This window comes from Pyxicephalus adspersus, chromosome 6, assembly GCF_032062135.1.
Source record: "Pyxicephalus adspersus chromosome 6, UCB_Pads_2.0, whole genome shotgun sequence".
Classification (NCBI taxonomy): domain Eukaryota; kingdom Metazoa; phylum Chordata; class Amphibia; order Anura; family Pyxicephalidae; genus Pyxicephalus; species Pyxicephalus adspersus.
Window position 1 is genome coordinate 67,284,246 of NC_092863.1, and position 6,248 is coordinate 67,290,493.

Sequence of the window (6,248 nt, forward strand, 5' to 3'; positions counted from 1 at the left end):
GGATTCGGAAAAATGCTGGGTGGTGTGCCCAGCTAAAAAGGACTGGGGAGAACACTGATATTTACAAATACACACACACTTATTTAGTAAGCAGAATGAATTTAAAAAAGCCAAACGCGGTTTCATACAAGATGACCACTGTCACTGAAACTTAAAGAAAAAGGTCACTAAAGAGGAATAATGGGGAAATATTCCACAGGGGACACATGATGATGTGACAAATGAAGATTTACCCTCTCCTCCTTATGAGAGATTTCTTCTTCCTGTTGTGTCTATGGGACAGGACCTTACCATGGACACACACAGCAAAATAAACGAAACCTGTCTAGGTTGAATTACACTAGTCCTTACTCCATGATCCCTAAGATACTTTGCCTTTTATAAACTACATTACAGTAAATGTACTAGAAATAATAAATAGGACTCCAGTTCCACTCCATATAACTGTTGCTTTAGTTCTGGTATATCTGATAAGAAAGGCTGCTGATATATATCATATTTAGTGATTTCTGTAGGGGACCCAGGAGCTGCTAGTTGGGCACCTGAAGTGGAAATCATAATGTTGCCATAAACTGAACATTTTTTATATTTGCTGGACACTGCATCTGCACTAAAATAACACAAGGGTCACATTTAAGGCAAACTGATAAAAGGCTGATATCTGAAATTCTCCAGAATGGCCACTACAGACATTATGCAAATCTCCAGAGAAAGACAATTCTAACAGAAAAGTTTCTTTATGCAGAGCTGGCCACACACCCAACAAACTAATTGCAAACTTTGTGAATACTTACTTGCCAAACCGCCCCCCCTCCTGTGATGTGACAGCCGCATTCTCCATTGTTGTTCTATCACTGACATCATTGCTCTGTGTTATTCTGAGTTTGCCATCCTCTGTCATCTTCACTGGCCTGATCCGGATGACATAAATCTGCAGCATGTGCACAGGAGCTACTTCATCTTTGCTTCCCAATGTACAGAAATTAAAAAATGCTAACAGTCTCTCTGTCTTAAAAGAAGTGAGTTCCTGCTAAGCAGACTTTAGGGCCTTTTCAGACCCACTGCATTATAATGTGGTCTCCCAAACACTCCTATACAAATGAATGGTAGCAATAAGGGAACCATTTTTCAAAATTCACTTTTGGCTATGTGCTTGCTTTCCCTCCTCTAGAGAATGAGTCAAACCCGTGGTGTAATGTGCGATTCCTGGGTGCACATCAGTTTGCTATGCATCCAGGAGTAGCCAAGTACATGGTTTTCAACTTTCAGTATGAAATGGGCCTTTTATACCTTTAAATCAGGTTGGAAAGGTAGGTTCCAGTGTACTTGTGATGCTGCGTTACTGTCAGCGATTCTTTTGGTCAACACCTGTAAAACACCTACAGTGTGCTATGGATTAGATGCAGCAATCTCATTCACCCAACACATACCCTGCAGAGGTGCCCAGTCAGGTGACCACATGCTAACGTACCATCTCAGCTGCAGCTTCTTAGGTAATCTCTAGCAGTGTAGTTCTAATTAAACAAAGGGACTTTACTGTAAAACTAAAAAGGGTTCCTTTAGGCTAATTTTGTAGCGACATATGCATTCAAATGAGCAGAGACATTCACTAAAAATAATATGGCTCACCTCAACCAATACAAACTGAACCCCAACTACTACATAAACCTGTCGTAGCACAAAATAATGCCACATCGTGCAAAGGACCACCCAACCACTAATACCAACACCACCAGCAAACATTCCGGGGTATTCTAGGTATGGGAGACAAACTGAATTCTCCCCGTCACAGTGCTCAGGTCTAGCAGCCAAGGCACAAAACTGTCACATGACCAAGGGAGTCCGGTCATCAATATCCATTGGGGACATTACTGAGGGTATATCAATGCTGGCTGTGAGTGGGCAAAGAAGCACTGACACATTGATAATTATCATATTGAATTTAATCGGTGGGTCAGGAAGGACCCCCGGCACAGACACTGTGCCCTAAATATGCAGAATAGCAGAACTTCCCCAAGTCATCACTCAGGTGGGCATTAAAAGTTAGCCATTTGTTGCCATTAATAAGACTTTGCAGATCCTACATCATAAGAGATCAGCGTAGTACACACATGAAAACCAGAACACATTTGTGTTACTTTGTCCCCAATGTGCAGCTTGTCATTCAAGTCAATGCTGAGCAAGCACATATGGCATCATGGACGCTTTCACGTTTACAGTCTTTCATTCCAATAATCCAATAAACAAGGTATTATTAATGCTGCGATTTGAACACCCTAATGCATCTTCAGTTTAAACCAGCCTGCGGTGTGACCCTCACTCTGTATGGGAAGCAGTAGTCTCACTACAGAGATCCTGCAAGTCGCATCTGTAACTCCGCACAAATCTCCTACTCTCTGGTGATTAGAGAAAGTGGGAGGTGTGGCAGATCTCTGCAGAGAGCCCATTGCTTTCTCACAGAGAACAAGGCTCATTCACAGTGTGCTGGCAGGGGACAGACTTATCTACTCAGGCAGTGGCCACTTTACAAAAATAATGAACAGTATGTATAGAATTCTGGGATTTTCCCTGCGCAAGATACTTACTAAATATATAGAAAATACTTTTTTGATTAAACTACTTTCTATTAGTCATGGTAATTCCAGTCTTCCATGCCAAAATTTAGCCATACGTTAACGGGTATAAATAATAAGTATGATATCTCTATAAATAGAACTTATTGATAATAATAATTTAAATAGTACTAACAGGGACACAAGATTAGATTCAATCGCTATATCGCCGTTTTGTTTTGAATTCCAGACTGGCATCTGGGTGATTTTCACCCCAACCTGCCCAATAACACTTACTTTGCCTGTATGGTTTTTAACCAGAACCCTGATTTTCACATTGAAGTGCATCGTGAGCACATGAACCAACCATAAGTGCTCAGTAAGTTCTTCCTGTTTTTCTTAAATTCCTCACTATTAACAACAATACCTTAAATAAGTAAACACTCCATACTGACATACTAGAAATTGAACACTGACAATACACACCCACTTTAATTACACGACATTCTCTATTACCCATAATAGTAGTATTTATGATGCCTATGATCACTAAAATATTGCCTCATTGTACATCTCTCTATGATACTAGTTATATGAATTGTACCATCCATTATTTGTCATTCGTTATTATATTGTGATAATTTGTATGGATAAGTTTCATGTATATATATCAATGTTTTGTTATACTTTATTATACAGTTGCTATGACATTCCCTATGCATCCCCTGATGAAGCCCACTGGTGAAACGCGTCAGGGGAGACGCTGAGCATCTTCACCACATCTTTTCACCACAAAGTCAGGCAACTGATTGTCTAGTAATAAAGGCGGACGCCCTGAGATTTTGCAAACCGGGAAGCCTTACTTTTAATTTTGTTTTGTTTTTATTATTTTTATGTTAATTTTCTTGTTAACAATTGCATACTTATGTGTATGCCAAATATAAATATAAAGCTGGGTCTACATGGAAGTTTTTCAAAAACGCATGTAAACGTTTTGCGTTTTTGCAAATTTTATGCACTTTTATTAGCGTTTTAAAGCTTGCATTTAAAATGTTGGAAAACGCCAGCACTAGTTTTTAACTAATTTGCGTATTAAGTGCTCAAAAACGCGGGAACCACGGGAAAACATCCTATTAGAATCAATGGAAGCGTTTACCCGCAGTTTGGGGCGTTTTCCAGCGTTTAAATTTTTTAAACAATTTTTTGCAACGTTTAAGATAAATGTCATAAAAGTGCCTGAAGGAAACGTCCTGGTGTAGATTAAGCCATTGTAATGCATGGGGATTGCAAACAAGGGCTTTAAAAGCCTCAGGTTAAATGCTGGGGAAACATCCCTGTAGACTAGGCCACTTGAACCCCCAGTCTTTTTCTTCCTTTTTTGATACATTCCCTTGTATTTGATGGGGTTGGCAAGCTTTATTCAACTGCAACAGGTATGGCCACATCTCTCTATTTATCATAGAATGGGACAGGGGGTGAATATTATAGAACAGGAGGTGAATAACATAGAATGGGATGTGGGGTGAATATTTTAGAACTGGGGGTAATATTATAGAACAGGAAGTGAATAACATAGAATGGGATAGGGGGTGAATATTATAGAACAGGGGGTGAACAACATAGAAGAGGGTAGGTGGTGAAAATTACAGAATGGGGGTGAATAACATAGAATGGTATAAGGGATGAATATTACAGAACAGGTGAAAAACATAGAATGGGATAGGGGGTGAATTTTATAGAACAGGGGGTGAATAACATAGAAGGGTATAGGGGGTAAAAGTTATAGAATGGGATAGGGGATGAATATTATAGAACAGGGGGTGAATAACATAGAAGGGAGAACAAGGGGTGAATAACATAGAAGGGTATAGGGGGTGAATATTACAGAACAAGGGGTGAATAATACTTTATTAAACCCTTAGCAGACCATGAATCCTCAGCTCCCTACAAGCCCTCTGACATGCAGAGAATGAATGTGACCCCCCCGGGCTGTAATTACCCCCCAGGCACCGCTCACACTCTCGGCCACCGTACAGGATGAGGAGGCTCCGCACCCTATCTGCATTCTCTATGATAGAGAACAATAATTCCTCTCCCGGGCCGCTGCCTCCCCCTCCACCCCCCATTATCACGCCCAGCCGGCATCCTGCAGGAACAGCCCATTCCCAGGACACAGCACCCACCCGAGCCCGCCGGTATCCCGAATCCGGAGCCCAGCTCACCGCCCGGAACCTCAGCCAGCACCGACACCACGGATCCCGACAAGCAGCGCGTCACCGGACAACCAGCGTCAGCGCTCCAGCCAATGGAACGGCGGGGACGGGGAGGGGAACGGAGACTAGGCATCCAATCAGGAAAGCCGGAGGAAGTCATTCACCGTCCAGTGAGGAAAGGATGGCCTGGGATGGGTCATGTGACTGCTATTGGCTGTGTGTAAATATGGAATGCTGGACGTGCTGCCGCCTGAATAATGCAGGATTCCCAGGGACACAACTGGGGAATATCAGGGAGCAGCAGCTGGGATGTGTCTGCTATACAGGGCTCACACCCCTTTACATGTGAAATATTAGCTTCAAGTATGACCCACATTGCTAACTTGTCACTGGGTTTGATATTTGAATTCATTAAATGGCAAAGAATATTTCGTTTGGTAAAATGTTTAGTTGCTAAAATGCAAATAAAAAACTGCAAGTGGGCCTGGCAATGTCACTTCTACATTATAACATGCTTACCTGCTATCTTTTACAAGTCACCTGAGCTGCACATACACATCAGAGCAAGATCTGCAGATGTACCAGGGGACCGAATGAACCAGAGTCACATTGTCCTGTCCTGGCCAATCAAGATGGCAGAATATTGGGCAGAGCGGCTAAAGATGGCAGCGCCCACTATGCGGCAACAGCAGATGAGAGTTAATTTAAAAAAAAAATGTGATCACACAAGTATATTTTATTGCAGGAGAAATATCACCTGTTCCTTCTTCAATAAAGGATCTGCCTGTTTTTTTTTCATTTAGGACATGTTCTTCTGAAAAACATGGCTTTTGGGGCTTGTTCAGACCAGCGGTAAAGAAACATGGAAGTTGCCTTTTCTAGTCACCTACTATGCACAGTTCAGGATTGTTTTCAAGCAAAAACATCTGGTTTTTGCAGGCATTTACAAACACTAATACAGGCATTTGCAACTGCCCATATAGGTTTTTTTTTTTAAAAAAAACCTAATTAAAAATAAGCACCTACAAATTCCTGTATACTTCCTATTCAAATTTATGGAGGTGACAGAGGTGGCAAGCTGCCCTGAACACTGGACCTGTTCCCAGCATGTGACTGGACAGTGAAAGAAGAAGCAACACGGTTGTGAGATGAAGCGGAACTATACCAAAGATAAAAAACACTACTTACCTTTATTTTTGCACAGCCCCCAATCTCTCCACATGTCGTCTCGAATAGGTCCCTCACCACCCTGTAATCCTCCTTCATTCTGGTACAAAAGAGAGTGCCAGACACTGTCATCTTCTTTGGCTACGTCACCCAATCTCAAACTGCACAAAGGGAGCAGCAGAAGATATTGGGCATGCACAGAGGGAGCAGCAGAGGATCTTGGGCATGCACAGAGGGAGCAGCAGAGGATCTCGGGAATGCACAGAGGGAGCAGCAGAGGATCTCGGGCATGCACAGAGGGAGCAGCAGAGGATCT

The 6,248-nt window shown here is 42.1% G+C and overlaps 1 protein-coding gene across 3 annotated transcripts in view; it reads right to left on the reverse strand.

Moving 5' to 3' along the window:
* FER (FER tyrosine kinase) overlaps positions 1-6,248 on the reverse strand; it is an 87,732-nt gene that overhangs the window by 77,193 nt on the left and 4,291 nt on the right. Inside the window, exon 1 of one of the 3 annotated variants that reach the window (XM_072416106.1) lies at positions 4,736-4,874. The exons of 1 other annotated variant lie outside the window; for it this stretch is intronic. The gene's annotated coding sequence lies outside the window, so the exon portion shown is untranslated. Of the gene's footprint in view, positions 1-4,735; positions 4,875-5,953; positions 5,977-6,248 lie in introns of those variants that run through there. One more of the 3 variants, XM_072416104.1, reaches the window with a different exon arrangement.